The sequence below is a fragment of the Triturus cristatus genome, chromosome 2_2, assembly GCF_964204655.1.
Source record: "Triturus cristatus chromosome 2_2, aTriCri1.1, whole genome shotgun sequence".
Classification (NCBI taxonomy): Eukaryota; Metazoa; Chordata; class Amphibia; order Caudata; family Salamandridae; genus Triturus; species Triturus cristatus.
In genome coordinates this window covers 548,047,344-548,064,935 of record NC_140582.1, presented here as the reverse complement: position 1 = coordinate 548,064,935, position 17,592 = coordinate 548,047,344, and the positions used below count along the sequence as shown (strand labels likewise).

The 17,592-nt window shown below is 45.8% G+C and overlaps 1 long non-coding RNA gene across 1 annotated transcript in view; it reads left to right on the top strand.

The window, feature by feature from the left end:
- The window catches only part of LOC146862494 (uncharacterized), a 37,863-nt gene that overhangs the window by 13,237 nt on the left and 7,034 nt on the right, over positions 1 to 17,592 (top strand). Inside the window, exon 2 of the long non-coding RNA XR_014978466.1 lies at positions 8,657 to 8,707. This is a non-coding gene — a long non-coding RNA (uncharacterized LOC146862494). The remainder of the gene's footprint in view (positions 1 to 8,656; positions 8,708 to 17,592) is intronic.

Here is a 17,592-nt window from a genome sequence, read left to right as displayed (position 1 = left end):
TTTTATTTATTTGTTTATAAAGTTTTATATAGCGCGAACATGACTCAAGAGGGTATCAGAGCGCTTTACATAACATCGTTCAGATACATTAGAAGGTAGAGGGTATGATACATACATTCAATTAACAGGTAGAGTGTGGTAGGTAAGATAACAGATGCTGAGAACCAGTAACGTGATAAAGTCTTAGGATGTGAATTTGTTCATTAGAAGCATTTTCACTTCTTTTTTGAAAGGAGGAGGAGGAAGGGATCCTGCGAACATCTGGTGGTAATGAATTCCAAATCTTCCGGGCAATACCTGAGAAGACTCTGCAGCCTGTTGTCTTTTTGTGGAATGCTTGTGGTTTCAGTAGTAGTGAGCTAGTGCTTCGCAAATGTCTGCAACCTCCAGACAGCTCTAGCTTCTTTTGTGCTAAGTAACTGGGGGTTTTGGTGTGAAGGGCTTTATGGGTCATGCAGGCGATCTTTAGGTGTATTCTTGCCTCGTAAGGTAGCCAGTTCAATGCTTTATGGTCAGGAAATGTGGTTGTTTCTTTTTGTTCCGGAGATCAGCCTGGCCACGGTGTGAAGGGAGGCCCTCATCGGGGCCAGCTTGTATTTGGGAAGTCGGCATAGAGTGATGCTTCCGTAATCCAATCTTGGTAATACCAGGGCATGTACCGCTAGACCAGATAAACCCATCCTTTGTTCCAGTAGGGACAATGGGTTGTCATGTTTAACCGTGTCGAAAGCGGAGGATAAGTCAAGAAGTATCAAAAGACACGATTCATTGTGGTCTAGCATTTTTAATATGTCGTTCGTAATGTGGGTGAGTGCTGAATCAGTGCTCTGTCCTTGACGGAAGCCAGATTGGTGTTGATCTAGAAGATTGGAGTTTTCAATGTCGTTGCATAGTTGAGTTTGCACACATTTTTCTAGTAGTTTCGCCAGAGTGGGGATGTTGGATATTGGGCGGTAGTTGTTTAGGTCTGATGAGACGGAATTGGCTTTTTTTAGTATGGGTGTAACCTGCCCTACTTTGAGGCCATCAGGTATAGTGCCTTGCTTCAGAGAGGCGTTTACAATTTTTGCCCATAAGGGAAGAATAGAAGTTTTTACCATTTTGAATATGGCAGGAGGTAGTGGATCAGTGAAGTGATTGGAGGAATTAATCGTTAGAAGGATGTTATAGATGTCATTTTCAGTGTAGGTCGTGAAGGTGTGCCAGGAGGCATTGTTTTTTGGGACTCCCACCGTTGTGGTGAAATGATCCTTGACCTGGGAGTGGAATGTAGACTCTTGATCGGTAGCTGGTAGGAGAGCATTCTTAGATTGTAGGTCGAGTTCAATGGTTTTTGTTTTTTCTAAGAAGAAGTTGGCCAGGTCCTCGCAGTTGGGAGTAGCAATCTCTCTTAGTTCCATAAAGTTTGATTAGTTGAGCGATTGTTGTATAACTATTTCAAATAATTGTTTGGGACGGATAATGGCTTGGTTCAGCTGAGTTCTAAAGAAGACCGCCTTTGCCTTTAAGATTTTCCTGTTGTATGTATTCCTCAGGGCCCTAAGATGATTTAGGTGTTCCATAGAGGGTGCCGATCTCCATATTCTTTCAGCTGATCTTAGTTTACATTGATTAGTGTTCAGATTCTCGTTGAACCATGGTTTAGAGATTTTAGTGGACACGCTTTTTTGTTGAAGAGGGGCAGTTGAGTCAAGTATTTCATGAATAGTGGAGTTGTAGAAGTCTGTGAGGTCATGGACGTCTACCATGCCTGCTTGGGGATCAGGTCTGTGTTGCATCGACTTGTTAATTCTATAGGGTTAATATTTTGGGTATTCCTTTTCCATTGTTTTGTTTTCGTAGGTTGACATCTTTTCGGGGTCACCGTAATATTGACATAGAAGAGGATGATGTGATGGTCAGACCAATTGCAGGGGATAATGTAATCTAATGTGACATTGTTCATTTTGGCTACGATGAGGTCCAGTGTTTCTCCCTTGTTGTGGGTTGGACTGTCACAGAATTGGGTTAGATCCTGATCTGATAGGAAGGATTTAAGACACTTTACAGCGTGATCGTTTGTATTGTTCCAATGGAGGTTGAAGTCTCCTAGCTAAATCTTCGCCACTTGTGGGTTGTCGTTGGAAGTGATGGCTTCCATTATCTGTTCCATGAACTGAAGCGTATCACCAGGGGGGTGATATATTATGTGTAGTTTGCTGATGATGCTGTTGTTGTTTGTGATGTTGATGCAAAGATATTCACAGGTAGATAAAGAGATGATGTCTGTTTGATTAACTGAGATTGTGTTTCGGTAAATGCATGCTACCCCACCGCCAGGTTTCACGGCTCTGTCTAAGTGGATTACGTCATGGCTGGGAGGGACCAATAGGTCTAGGATAGGTGAGGAGGAGCTATTTAGCCATGTTTCAGTAAGCATAACAATGTCAAGCTCATTTGAGAGGATAAGGTCGTAGATGTCAGACGCATGTTTGCTGGCTTATCTGCAATTGAGAAGTACGCAGTTCAGTTTGCTAGCATAGTGGGTGAGGTCTGTCTGCACTATGTCGATATTTTTGAGGTTTTTGCTATTTATAGATCTGTGATTGTGAGTGGGTTCTCTGCAAGGATTAGTGTGAATGGTTTGTATACTATTCTGTGGAGGCTTGCTATTGTCTTACGAACTGGAATAAGATAGGTGGAGGTTACGTATGTCATTGCCAGATAACTCAGCAAGTGGTCTCTTGGGACGAGAAGGGTAGTTTGGGGAAGGTATGGTATTATGAATAGTGAACTCGGGGTGAGGTTTTCGGGTGATTTATCTGTTTGTTTGGTAATAGATTTGGTTCACGGTGGCTCCAGTGGCTCTGTGAGAATATAGGAGCTCATTGGTGATGGTTGATAGATTCTATATTTCGTACTTGAGGTGAGCTAGGTCAATGGATAACTCATTGAAGAGTTTGATGCAATCAGAGTTTGGACAACTAATGATGTGTTGAGGTGTGCGTTCTCTGAGGGGGGGGAGTCCGCCTGTTTGGTCTGGTTGGATGGGGGTGACAATATTAGGTTCCAATGAGATTCGTGTGTCAGGACGGATTGGGGGGGGTCCATTCGGGTATGGGTGATGGCTTGGGTAGGAGATAAAGTGGGAGGGCCTGTGACATGTGGAAGAGATATGGTCGAGGAGTGGTTAGTTAAGTTAGTGGCTATATGTTCTGAGATGTAGAGCGACGGTTCATAGATCAGGGTTCTAGGCAAGTCGAGCAGGGCCTTGAGGGCAGGTTCGATTGTAGGTGAGTAGAGTGGATTAGCGGGGGAGGATTCATATTTGGATGGCTCTACATTGTTCGTCGAGGGTGTTGGGGGTGTGTGGGCATAAGATTGGTTGGTAGCCGATTGGGTCTTTGACCCTTTTGGGCCTGGAGGCCTTGGAGTGGTTGTGTCCAGTGTGAGGGTTGGGTGGTAGTCATTTGGGGGTGGCAAAAATTAATTTCAGTACTAGTTGATGAAGTCACGGACCTTTGTGGTGGAGTGTGAACACCCTCAAGACAGTCAGGGTGATTTGTGATGGGAGGTGAGGTCTTCTTGCTCAATGCTTTCTTGAGGATATGGAAGATCTTGTCAATAAGGGCGAGATTGTCATTTGAGGCTTGTATAAGGATATTACCATTGTTGTATAGGGAAATAGTTGCTTTTGCATTGCAGAAGTCCGAGGCGGCTACCGACAATTTGAGGGCATGTGGGGTTTTCTTAGAATCAGAGATCCGAAGCATGGTGTAGAAGACATTCCCCCAATGTGCATGTTTTTTGGTATAGAAAATGAGGTCATTAGTTAGTATGCCCTTGTGGGTGCAGAAGTAAGGATCTGAAATAAGTGTTTCTGGGTGATTTTTCATTAGCAGGTGTTTGAACTTTGTAGCCGCATTTTTGGATAGGTTTGCTGGATATTTTATGCTGTAGGCATGTAGACCAGAGGGTTTTAGGTTTGGATCCATTTTTTTCACTTTCTCTTTTCTTTCTTCTCTTCCTTATTCTCTTATTTTCCTTACTTCTCCTTGCCTCCCTTTATTTATTTCATTCCTGTCTTTCTGTTTCTGTTTTTCTCTTCCTCTTTTCTTTCTTCTCTACCTTAATCTCTTATTTTCTCTTCCTTACTTCTCCATGCCTCCCTTTATTTCTTTCATTCCTGTCTTACTTAAAGCTCTTTTCTTTCTTCTCTTCCTTATTCTCTTCTTTTTTCTTCTTTTCCTTACTTCTCCACGCCTCCCTTTATTTATTTCATTCCTGTCTTACTCAAAGTTCCTTTCTCATTCTTATCTCCTTTTTTTTTCTTCCTGGTGAATGCACTGGTCTAGTTTGAGACCATTCAAAGATGGCCGCTACTTTTTTATACTGTGTGTGCTTCCGCTCCATGGTCTCCAGTATCCTACGCATGTGTCCCAACTCCCGGGCGGGATCGCTAGAGCCACTCTGCCTAGATAGTCGTTCTTGTCTTAGAACCAGGACTCTAGCGATGTCAGCCATAGTTCGTTGGAGAGCATGGAGCAGACTGTGGGTGTCCGTTGGGGACTGTGAGTGGTCCCTGATGGGACTTAGACACCCACGTATGGCGTCTAGTTTGGCTGCCATGCGGTCAAACCCTACCTGCACCTGTTCAGCCAGCTTCTCCTGGCACCCCAACACACGGCGTTGGAAGGCCATGTGTTTGTCGTGGGGTCCTGGGAGGCAGCAGTGGTGGTGGGTGCTGCCTCCTGTGTGTTCTGTGCAGGGGGTGGGCTCTTCTCGTAGCAGCTTGGCTGCCCTGCTCCTGGAAGTGGGCTGCAGAGGCCCTCCACGAGCTGTTGGAGGGCGTAGGAGTCTACAGTGTAGCGGTCCTCTTCGTCATCAGAGAAGAGAGGTTCAGCCTGCTCTGCAGGAGGTGTTGGATTTCCCCCTGCAATGTGAAGGGGAGATGCAGTTTAACATTGTGTTCACATGTATGTTGACGCATTGTACATGTTTACATTCAGACTGCATAACAGTGTACATTGTGACTGTTTGGGGGAGCTGCCTATTTGATGCGGGACAGTGGACATTCCGACAACATCACGGATGTGTGTTTGTTCTTGTACATTGTCAACTCACATTTCCCTGCAATGCCAAATGTGATTGGCCAGTTTCTACATACAAACGGCACCAGTTGTGTCCTCTGTTCTGTTGTGGACGTGTTGCGGTTTGTACCACATCGTTGTCAATGTTGATGTGCTCTGCATGTTATGTGTGTGTGCCGCATTTTGGGGGAGTCACCCCTCCAGCTCTGATTTAGCTACCCCTTATCCCTTACATGTGGTGTGCCTCCGACTTCTGTGCTTATACAGTGCTGAGATGTTGCATACTTGGGTGCATTGGTCTCGCGTGGAAGTTGGGGGTCTGGGGCATGGTTTGTCCGCAGATGTGCTATGCTTAATTGTGCATGTGTGCCATTGTGCCCATCGCCCCCATCCCCCCAGTCCCTGGTTGTTACTCACCCTGTTGCTGTTGTGTTCGGTCATGTTGAGCAGTGTCCGGGCCCGCAACTCCTGCAACCGTCTCCCCACTGATGACTGTGGACACCATTTCCTCCATCTCGTCCAGCTCCTCCTGCGGCGCTGGACTCCCACCTCCAGTCTGCATTGCTGCCTTCCGGTTGTTTGCGAGTTTCCGCTTGATTTTGCACTTCACATCATTCCAGCGCCTCTTGACCTCTTCCATTGTCCTCTTCAGCACTCCGACTGCATTCACCTTGTCCACGATGGTCTGCCATATTCCATTTTTTGTTGCTAGTGACACCATGGAGGTGACAAACTGTAGTTGATGGTGTTCAACCACCTCCGTTATCAGGATCCTGTTTTCCTGTGGACTGATCCGCTTCTTCTTACTCTTCTTGTCCTTGCCCTTCCCTGACCCCGAGGTCCTAGGCTGGTCCTCCGGGGGGCTTGTGGGGTTCTGGTTGTTCTCTGTACTTGCTCCGACTACCTCCATTGTGCTTCGCTGTTGTTTGGCTTTTGTTTGTATGTTTTTTTTCTACTTTCATAGTGCATTTTCCCGCATGACGCATGAGAATTGCAGGCCTGTGGCTGGTTTTCGCAGATTTTTGTATCGCGATTGGCGTCATCGCTACTATTTTCGCGTTTGAGTTTCGTGTTTTTGCGGCGTCGCGTTGATTTTAACGCGTTCATTTGAAACGCTATCGCGAGACTATCGCATGGTACCGCAGTGTGGGGAATACCACGTTAACACGGCATTATTTTCCCACGAAAGAGTGCGATGTGAAGATTTGCGTTAAGCTAATTTTGCGGTAGTTAGCACATGTTCTTGAGAATATGCCCCAAACAGTGCAAAAAAAGGTCATTCTCTTTGCAGAAGAGCAGAACAAGCAGTAGCAGTTCTTCAAGAGACTGTGCAGTGGAGCAGATCACCATCGAAGAGGGCACCACAAAATTGCAGCATGTTAGTGTTTTTCTTCCACAGTGCTCTGGGTTTAAGCAAGATCACGGAGTCCAAGCAGGTGGCTCCTACATATGCTGGCCTGCTCTGTTATTATCTGTTCACGGAGGTGAGTCTAATGCTTTAGTGCAACTTCCAGGGGTTATTTCCCCTCCTGTTGATAGTCAGGAATCTGAGCTCTCTCCTTTACTTATCTCTATTCTGCCCTATTATGTAAAGTGCCCTGACGCTCCATCTAGGACTCATGCTACATCTTTTTAGTGTGTAGTAGACTACGGCTCACATGCATATGTTTTAATGAATCTGCGGGTAGCACAAGTCCCATCTTAAGGCAGGCACACTGCAAAGAATGCCTCAATAGATTTTATGAGTAACTGTTCCCAATTTGAGTACTGTATCTCACTTCTGCAATGAACTAATGGTATAGCCTTAAGGAAGGTGAGTGTTTGGTGCTTGCTCTCCTGCACAGTCAGTGAGCCAACATGTGCCCTTTGCATCATTTACTTTGGTCCACTTTGCATGGATTGAATGATACACATTAAATGATATATTCTCCCAGTGACCTTGTCCGCCCTTGTGATAGTGGAGCTGGGAAACCCTGGAATTTCTGGCCAATAAGGACACAGTCATTTGCACTGAAAGCTCACACTTGCATGTCTGCGATCTAGTAACATGCCTTTCAAATATTTGGGACAATGGGTGCATAACACCGCTGGCATTGGGGTTACGAGGTCAAATTAATCACCCAGGTTAATGGCCGTCAGCAAAGTTCTATAAACTGCTTAGTGATCTTGTGCTGAGTTCTCTTACCTGACATAAAAAGCATAAGAAAAGACAACGTTGAGAAGTGTTTGTGACTGGGCACTGGGCATTGTCAATGTTCGGAACAGATGGCGTTGTATGGTTTACATATGCACAAGCTGAGGTGGTTATTAATAATAATAATAATAATAATAATATTATTAATAATTAATATTTATAGAGCACCTGGCTACCCTTAGGCATCCCCGCGCTATCCGTGATAAGTGGAGCCCGCAGCATAAAAGAGGGAGGCTTGAGTTAAGGCAGGCTCTGAAAGAGCCAAGTCTTCAGCTGTCTCCAAAAAGAGAGATGGTGAATAGTTGCACGCAGCTGTACAGGAAGAGTGTTCCATAGTCTAGCCGTGTTGTAGGAGAACCTGCGCCCTCCTGATCGAGCTCTCGTGATTTTTGGAATCACTGCTAAAAACTGATTAGCCCTACCGAAGACATCTTGTTGGTTGGTAGAAGGCCATCAGAGAGTGATTTATCTTAGAGCCTGTCCCCCAAAGTGTTTTATGTGCTAAATTTAATCTGTTCTTATATTGGCAGCCAGTGAAGTTTTTTTAATACTGGCTTGACGGATAGGTTGTGTTTATTTCACAAGGCATTTGTTTTTTATTTCTTTTAGGACAAATTTCAGTAAAGTTTTTTTCAAGGGAGGACATTGCGGAACATGAGACTGCTTCAAGGGGTTTCACAAAGAGCAACCGAGGGAGAGTATTTGTCTTTGGTTAATTCCCTAGTAGTACATACTCATCAGCATCCTGCAGGTGAAGGACGTTCGGTTTGGACTTCCCATCACTCCTCCCCTACATGGTATTACCGCAAAAAGACCGCTAATATGTAATTTCAAAGTTTTCTGGAGTTTGTGCAACTGACCCCAACCAGTCTCCGGGACTCTGGAGATGTACAGGCATGTACAGTAGAGACTGCCAAATGGGCACTGAATCTCCGGGTGGCCAATGACCCCACAAGTTCTAAGGGGCCTAATTCTAATATGGAAAATGTCTACTTCCAAATCAAATTGGAACTGAAAAAAAACCTCAATATTATTATAGAGTGCACAATGAATTGAGCTATAGTGGGAATGAAATTATTTCTCTATTACAACACTCACTTTATGTAGATTATGATTAAATATGGTCCTGATGAATTTCCACAGATCCTTTGGGACAACTACAGGCAAGAAACATGTCAACCTATAACATGAATATCAGGAACATTGCTGTTACATTATAATATAACAAAGTGCTTCAACCATCTTTTCTTCTTTTGAAAGCTTGACAGTGCTACTCATAGATTTGAAAGGGCAGATGTGATGATAAGCAGAAAGACCAGATACTTATTTGCTTTTTCTCTTGTGGTGCATCTGAGACATTGGGCATAATAACTATTGTTTACTTCTATTGCAGGTATCTTAGACAGTGTTACACATACAATCAGATGTGAAGCAGACAGACCAGGTAATAATTTGGAAGACTACACTTCCAGTGCATTTAGCACATTGTGTAAAATAAAAACTTGTTCTAACCACCTTTTCTTCCATTGCAAGCATTACAGGTTTAGACAGGCAGGTGTGATAACAAGAAGAAAGTCCAGGTAATTAGTTGACATTTTTCCCAAGAGATGCCTCAATAGTCATGCATTCATGAGCATAATAACTAGGGCTCCTGGTTTAATGGTATTTATTTTTTTGACATTTCCGTCTGTATTTATCCATATTTATTTTTTGCTAATTTTATCTGGATTTACCATATTTATTTTGGGTTTTGTGGAAAAATGAAGCTGAATTTTGGAAATTTCCTCAGTTATTTAACCAGTAAATATGCACTCATGCTTGAATGCCTACCAGGTTTCAATGCTGTAAACACCTGCAGAAGATGCATTAATGCACTTTTAGGAAAATATGCAAACTTCAGTATCAACCTTGTGCATATCTACTGCTGTTAAAGCCTCTTCACTGAAATTCCTTTCTGTTTTAGCCCCCTTACCTATCAATCCACACAGCTATTGGCCTGGCAGTCATGGCAGACAGTATATAGAATTACTCAAAAAGTAACCAAATTTCCGTTTTTATCCACATTTATAAATAAATACAGACAAAAAAATAAATGTTTTCTGTCTGTATTTATCTGTAAAAATCAGTAAAAACGGAAAACAGGGAGCCTTAATAATAACCAATCTTAAAAAACTGCTCCTGTTTTGCAGGCTTTGTAGAATAGTAGGCTTAGACAGATTGTCACCAAAATGTTTAAGAGCAAAGCTGTCACTTGTACAGATGGTAAGGCTTCACCACAAAGAAAGAGATGCTGCCGTGTGTGTAAAGAAGAATGGATGAAAGAAAATGTGGAGACTAGGACACAAAAATCACGGAGGAAGGTTTGCATACAACGGGTGGAGCTATTTCAATACAATCTTGATTTAGGCTTCATTCAAAGCATGTGCTGAATCAAAGGTTGCTAGGGCCTTTTCTACTGGGAAGAAATGGAGTGCTAGCTTGAAGCTGGACTACTTGAAAATCTGTCTATCTAGCTAAGTTCATGAATCTGCTTTGGGAACCCTACGAAAAAAAAGTGCTGCTGTCAGGTTATGTTTTTCAGTGTGCATTATGCTGACAGAAACCGCCACTGACAGAGCATACAGACGGGAAGTGGTTGAACTGCAAATATTCCTGCCTGAAGCGGTAAAGATTCTCATCAATTAGAATGGTCTGGGCCTTTTCTTCCAATTTAACTCTGGTCAATAGACCTTTATAGTATCCTGAGAGGAAAAGTAGCTAACGACAATTTATATCTTAAAGTACAGTGTGATTGTTCAAGACCCCACAATAAAAGTCAGGGTCCGTAACTTGAAGTTAAAAGGTTTATTATGAACTCAAAGCCAGACTAATATATATCACTCTCAAGAACATACTATAAACATGCAAAATTGCCAAAGCCTCATACAATATTGGTCCTCAACAGCAGATAGCATATAAGACTTTATGTGACAGCAATGCAGAAGATAGGAAAAGGATTTGATGACTAGTCGACGAATGGTTTTGACCTTTCTCCCTATACATGGAAAAGATTTGCAACATCTACTAAACCCCACACTAAACTAAGGATAGCGAAAATCCGATTTAACCAAGGAAGTAATAGAGGTGTCAGCATCAAAACCTCTGGAGAAGTTCTGCAAGTAAGGAATCATGTATAGAATGAAGCCACACAATCAGATGTCAAGAGAGGTCTGTACCTCTCAAAGTCTTAAGGGAATCTGACTAACCCCAAGGTGGGTTCACTAATTAAAATGCACAAAGGACATTCAATAAATATGACCTCATACACATCACAATACTTTTCCAGTTCCCAGAAAATAACTGACACCCTGAACACTACCCCCATATTTCAGTCTCCGCTTCAGAAGCGCCCATGGGTTCCTCCCTTCGTCAGATAGCACTAACTGGTAACACTTCCTTTGTTCTCCATTAAAATTATTTGACCTTGCCAGTTCTTCCTCGCCCCACTATCTCAGAAATATAATGTGCTTTTTTTAACTAATGTATGCCTTTGGTCTGCCCCTGCAGAGGAGAAAATATGCAGAAAAATAACATTCACATTAAGATTAAATGTCTCAACTGTAAGCTTAGAGCTCACAATCACGCTAACTTAACAGTTCTCTTTAAATGCATATGAATTCTACAACCTACATATAATCTAAACTTTGAAATCTTTAATAAAAGTACTAAGCTATATTATACTGCACTCTTTACATGCAGCACAATAAACTAATACATATATTGTTAAACAGAAACGACAACTGGTCACAATTTATTAAGAAAGCATTGAACATACATATGATTCATTCTCACTAATCCCTGGCAAATCAATCGATCAAGTGTTTATTAAGTGCGACTACTTACCTGTAAGAGTCTCAAGGCGCTGGGGACAAGGGGAGGTGCAGGTTCCAGTCCATCAACGAGGGGGTCTGTTGAAGTGCCAAGTTTTGAGGTTTCTCATGAAGATGGGGAGTGATGTTGTCTGTCTGAGGTGGAGCAGTAGGGCGTTCCAGGCTCTGGTAGCGAGGAAGGAGGAGGAGCGCCTCCCGATCTGGTCTTTCTGGCGCAGGTAACCACGGCGTAAGAGAGCTGGGCTGATCGTAGGGTTCTTTGGGGTGCGAAGAAGTTGAGTCGGCTGTTCAGATATGCTGGGCTGGTGTTGTGGAGGGCTTTGTGTGCGTGGGTGAGGATCTTGAAGGTGATTCTAGTCTTGATGGGGAGCCAGTGGAGTGTGCACAGGTGCTGGGAGATGTGGCAGTGTCTTGGCAGGCTGAGGACCAGTCTTGCGGCGGCACTCTGGATGTTTTGTAGTTTGTTGGTGAGGTTTTTGTTTATTCCGGCATAGAGTGCGTTGCCATAGTCGAATCTGCTGGTGACAAGGGCGTGAGTGACGTTTTTTCTGTGCTCGAGGGGGATCCATTTGAAAGTCTTACGTAGTAGGCAGAGGGGGTAGAAGCAGGAGGATGTGACTGAGTTGATCTGACGGTCCATTTTGAGCTCGGAGTCCAGGATGATACTCAGGTTTCGTGCGTGGTCCGTAGGGATGGGTGGGCTTCTGAGGGCGGGGGGCCACCAGGTGTCATTCCAGGCGTCGGGGTTTGGGCCCAAGATGAGTTCTTCAGTTTTGTTGGTGTTCAGTTGTAGACAGCTGCTTTCCATCTATTTGGTGACAGCTTCCATGCCTTCTTGAAAGTTGTGTTTGGGTGCTTTGGGTTCGCTGGATAGGGAGAGAATGAGTTGGGTGTCGTCTGCATATGAAACAATGTTGAGTCTGTAGGTTCTGACGATGGGGGAGAGTGGAGCCATGTAGACGTTGAAGAGCGTTGGGCTGAGGGAGGACCCCTGGGGGACTCCGCAGGTGGTTGGTGTAGGGTCCGAGAGAAAAGGAGGGAGTCTGACCCGTTGCGTTCTGCCGGAGAGGAAAGAGTGGATCCAGTCGAGGGTCTTGTCCCGGATCCCTGCATCGTGGAGTCTGCGTATTAGGGTGGCAGACTGTGTCAAATGCCGCTGTGAGGTCAAGGAGGATGAGGGCCACTGTTTCTCCTCTGTCCAGTAGGGATCGGATGTCATCTGTTGCGGTGACAAGAGCGGTTTCAGTGCTGTGGTTTTTTTCTGAAGCCGGATTGGGACGAGTTAAGGAGGTTGTGCTCTTCGATGAAGGTGGCGAGTTGGCAGTTGATGGCTTTCCAAAATGACTTTCGCTGGGAAAGGGAGCAGGGAGATGGGTCTGTTGTTTTTGAGGTCGTTGGGGTCTGCCGAGGGCTTCTTCAGGAGGGGGTTGATCTTGGCGTGCTTCCAGTTGTCAGGGAAGGAGGCGTTCGCCAGGGAGCAGTTGATGGTGTGGCAGAGCATGGGTGCGATGGTGTCGGCAGCTCTGTTGAAGATGTAGTGGGGGCAGGGGTCTGTGGAGGCCCCGGAGTGGATTGACTTCATTGTCTTTAGAGTGTCTTCGATGGTGAGGGCTGTCCAGCTGTCATTTGTTAGCTTCAGGGTGTTGGGGTGGCTGGTGATGGTTTAGTATGTTGGTTGTCTTCGTTGAAGTTGTCGTAGATGTTCTTGATTTTGTGGTGGAAGAAGGTGCTGAGTTTGTTGCAGAGGTCTTGTGAGGCAGGAATGTCAGTAGACACCCTGTTGGGTTGGGCGAATTCCTTGATGATGTTGAAGTGTTCTTTGCTGTTGTGTGCGTGTGTGGAGATTCTATATTCGATAGCTGTTTTCCTCGTGTGTCTGATGAGTTGGTGGTGGGCGCTGTTGGCTGCTTGGAAGTTATTGTGGGCTTCTGTGGATTTGTATTGCTCCAGGCCTTCTCGAGGCAGTGGCAGGTGCGCCTGGACTCTCGAAGTTTGGTGGTAAACCATCTAGCTTTCTTGGCATGTGTGTTGTTGTTCTTCTTGAGGGGGGCTATGGTGTTGACGCTGTCGGTGATCCATCTGTGCAGAGTTCGAGCTGCGGTGTTGGGGTCGACGTCTTCCGCGGTGGTTGGGGTAGAGTTGCCGAGTGAGGAGGTGAGCTGGTCATTGGTGATTTTGGTCCAGTTTCTCCGTGGGAGCAGGTGCTGGTGTCGTTGGATGGTGGGTGTTCTGAAGGTGAAGTGGATGCATCGATGGTCTGTCCACAGGAGTTCGGTGGTGTGGTTGAAAGGGATGGAGATTCCTGTAGTGAAGAGGGGGTCAGGTGTGTGTCCTGCTGAGTGCGTGGGTTCGGTCACGAACTGGCGGAGTCCAATATTGTGGAGGTTGTCCAGGAGGGATGCGGTGTTGAGGTCTAGTTGGTTGTGGAGGTGGAAGTTGAGGTCTCCCAGTAGGGTGTAGTTAATGGATGTGATGGCTTGCGGGGAGATGAAGTCCATGATGGAGTTGGTGAATGGTCAGCAGGGTCCAGGGTGTCGGTAAATGAGGGTTCCCTGGAGGGTGGTGATAGGGCTGGCCTGTATCTTGAAGTGAATTGTTCCATCAGGTCTGTGGGCTCGTCCGGGAGTGTGCTCAAGCGGAGGGTGGATTTGTGAATGATGGCGATTCCTCCTCTCGGGCGGGTGGGTCGGTCCTTCCAGGAGATCTTGTATCCTTGGGGAATGGCGATGGCGTTGAACTGTCCTAAGGTGGTGTTGGTCCAGGTTTCTGTGAAGAATGCTACGTCTGGGGTGGTGCTGTCGAGGAGGTCTGCGATTTCAGTGGCATGTTTGTGGAGTGGTCGTACTTTGGGGAGGATGCATTGCAGGGTCTTCCATTCGGGTGTGTTCTTGCGGGCGGGTTGTGCTGGGCCCGTGTTCCTGGAGGTGTGCCGGCAGCAGTGACAGCTGAAGAGTCCGTGGGTGTTGGCTGGTGATTCTAGCTTGCGGTTGTTGTTGTGGCCTGGGTTGAGTGCGTGAAGTGCCGCTGGGTCGTAGCATTGGTCCTGCTGAGGTCCAGAGTTCCTGGCGCTGGTCGCAGTCGGGTGGTGGATGGGTGCAGATGGGCTTGCCAGCGGTGCACCAGCGGCGCGCCATTGAAGCGCTAGCGGTGCGGGCTGCCATGAAGGAGGGGTTGGGGAGGGCTGGACAGCTGGGAGGCGGGAGCAGGGAGGGGAACTGGAAGAGGCTGGTCGCGCTGGCGGGGAGGAGCTGCGGGGGCAGCAGCGGTGGGAAAAACGGGGGAAAGGAGGCCAAAGGAGCGAGGTAAAGTGAAATAAAGAGAAAAAGTGCAAAAAGAATAAAGGGTGAAACGGAGCAGAAAGCACTGAAAAAGTGATGAAAAGACAGAAGGGTGAAGAAGCTAGAGGGTGACACAGAGCAGAAAAAGAGGTTGAAGAGAGCAGAAAGTGGAGCAGAGCGAGAGAAGGAGTCAGAGGTCCACTAGACCACCAGGGATGAGGCGCAGGTATAACCTGCGGGTGAAGGAGGGCCTCAAACACCAGTACTACGGGAGTGCAGGGGCTCACAGAGGGCCTCACTTAATGGTGTAGCTGCAAGGGTGGGAGAGCAGTTTCACTGACAATGAGTCAGTGGTCTTGCTCGCCTGTCCCGGCAGCAGCCGCCATTAAGTAGGGGTCGGGGAGGGCTGGACAGCTGGGAGGCGGGAGCAGGGAGAGGAACTGGAATGGGCTGGTTGCACTGGGAGGAGGAGCCGCGGGGGCAGCAGCGGCGGGAAAAACGGGGTAAAGGAGGCCACAAGAGTGAGATAAAGTTAAATAAAGAGAAAAAGTGCAAAAAGAATAAAGGGTGAAATGGAGCAGAAAGCATAGAAAAAGTGATGAAAAGACTGTGGGGTAAAGAAGCTAGGGGGTGACACGGAGCAGAAGGAGAGGATGAAGGGGAAGAAAGCAGAATGTGGAGCGTAGCGAGAGAAGGAGTCAGAGGTCCACTGACAAATGCACTATATTCAATGCATTTTAGTGCACTAACCTACAATCTAAACCTATAGAAGATTAATATCAGCAATCCGGATGTTTCCGAAAAGGAAAAAACATTAATATACACAAACATGTATAAAAAAACAGAAAATGAATGCACTTTCCATTCCTTTAGTGCACCGTATCATCTCATTGGTATCATTGCAACACACAAGAACATAGGGCCAAATGTAAATATATATGTGGCCTAATCAGATGTAAAGTGATGGAGCCAAAGTTATGCTACTCCATTAACAACGTGTTGCTGGCATTCAAGATGAGCCATTCAATGTTGTCTGTTACAAGTATTCATGACGAACTAGCATTGTATGTGAAGAAAGAAACGGCTTGGAGGAGCAAGAACTATGCCTTTGAGTTTTACACTCTGAACCCATGGCAGAACTTCGCAGTGCTCAGCATCACACATTGATAATTGATGAGAGCACAGATATTTCAGTTACACAAATGCTCATTCTTTACTTCAAGTTCCAATGTGTAACATCAACAGAGAGCAAAACAGTGTATGGGGAAAATGTAAAGCTGAGCACACATAATGCTAAGGCTATAACTACAGCTGTGAAAGACTTTTACATTTCCAATCAACTAAACCTTATGAAATGTCATGTTTATGTCAGATGGTGCATCAGTGATGCTGGGAAAGAGCAATGGTGTTGCTGCACACTTTAAACAAGTCATTCTACATCTAGTTGAGCAGCACTGTGTTGTGCACCAAGAAGATTTGGGAGTTGCATGGAAAAAGGTACAGATGATCAAGGGAATGAAGAATTTATTGAGGACTGTGTACACTGTGTCCTCCTGGTCTCCTGTAAGGAACTCCAAGAAGGACAAAATTGCTTTGTTAACTAAATATGAAGCGGTCTCCTTTCAGCCACGGAATGAATTGCAATGGCTTTCATGGCATTTTGCTGTTAGTGCACTCATGCATAATTATGAGGTTGCTCTTAAATACTCCGAGCATGGGAAAGTTGAGCAGAATGATCTATTTGCTAAATATTGCTACAAAACGTTATCAGACTCAAATTGCCATATTTTCCTTGGAGCACTAAGGGCATTCTTAGGGGACTTGTATTTTTGCTCAAGCTGTTTCGGAAAAGCTCTTTGATCAATGTTGAAGCTGTACAATATGCAGGAGCAAAAAATTGTTCAAATCAAGGAACAGTACTTAGGCGACACAGTCTTCTAAAGCAACTCTCACTCACCAGAAACCCCGCCACCGCCAAAACCAACCTCCACGAAGGAATGAAGACCGTCACCAGCTGGATGCAGACCATCCGCCTAAAACTTAACTCAAACAAGACTGAGGTCCTCATCCTCAGATCCACTCCCTCCGCCTGGGACGACTCTTGGTGGCCGGGAGCCGCACGCACACCCACACCCACGACCACGCACGCAACCTGGGGTTCATCCTGGACTCATCGCTCTCAATGACCCAGCAAGTCAATGCCGTCTCCTCCTCATGCTTCAACACCCTCTACAGATAGATCCCCACCGGAACCAAAAGGAAAGCCACACAGGCCCTCGTCAGCAGCGGACTGGACTACAGCAACGCCATCTACGCAGGGACCACGATCAAACTCCATAAGAGGCTCCAACACATACAAAATGCTTCCGCACGCCTCATCCTCGACATTCCTCGCCACACCCACATCACTGCACTGGCTCCCAGTCAAGAAGAGGATCACCTTCAAGCTCCTCACCCACGCCCACGAAGAACTACACAACGCCGGACCAGCATACCTCAACAAGCGTCTCACCTTCTACACCCCGAACCGCCAGCTCCGCTCCGCCGACCTCACCCTCGCCACTGTCCCACGCATCCACAGGACCTCCACCGGCGGCAGATCCTTCTCCTACTTCGCTGCCAAGACATGGAACACCCTCCCCACAAAACTGCGACAGACCCAGCACCTGCTGACCTTCAGTAGACTTCTCAAGACCTGGCTGTTCGAGCAGTAGCTGCACCCCCATCCCCCGCTTACCGCCTTGAGACCCTCATGGGTGATTAGTGTGCTCTACAAATAATTGATTGATTGATTGAATACACTAAAAGATCTGATGGCTTTGTACTGAGAAGACCAGGAGTATGACAGAAAGCCAATTTTTCTATTTTGTTCAGCTTCTTTGAAAGCAAATCCCAAAAATTATCCCTGATGATGAATTGAAGGAATTAACAAACTTTGATTTCCATGCAGTAGCAACACAATCACAGTTTTGTTTGGACTGAGAACATACAAATACTTGTTGAAAAGTATAAAGTCTAAATCCTGGGGGATTGGGAAACACCTATTGATGTTGTTCAGCAATACAGAGATTATAAGTATGTAGTGGCAGAACATGTAATAGGTGGGTTGTGTAGGACCTTTCTAGACCGGGCGAATTTCACTCAGCTTAACACTGCGCAGTATAATGTGATGCCTGTTGAAC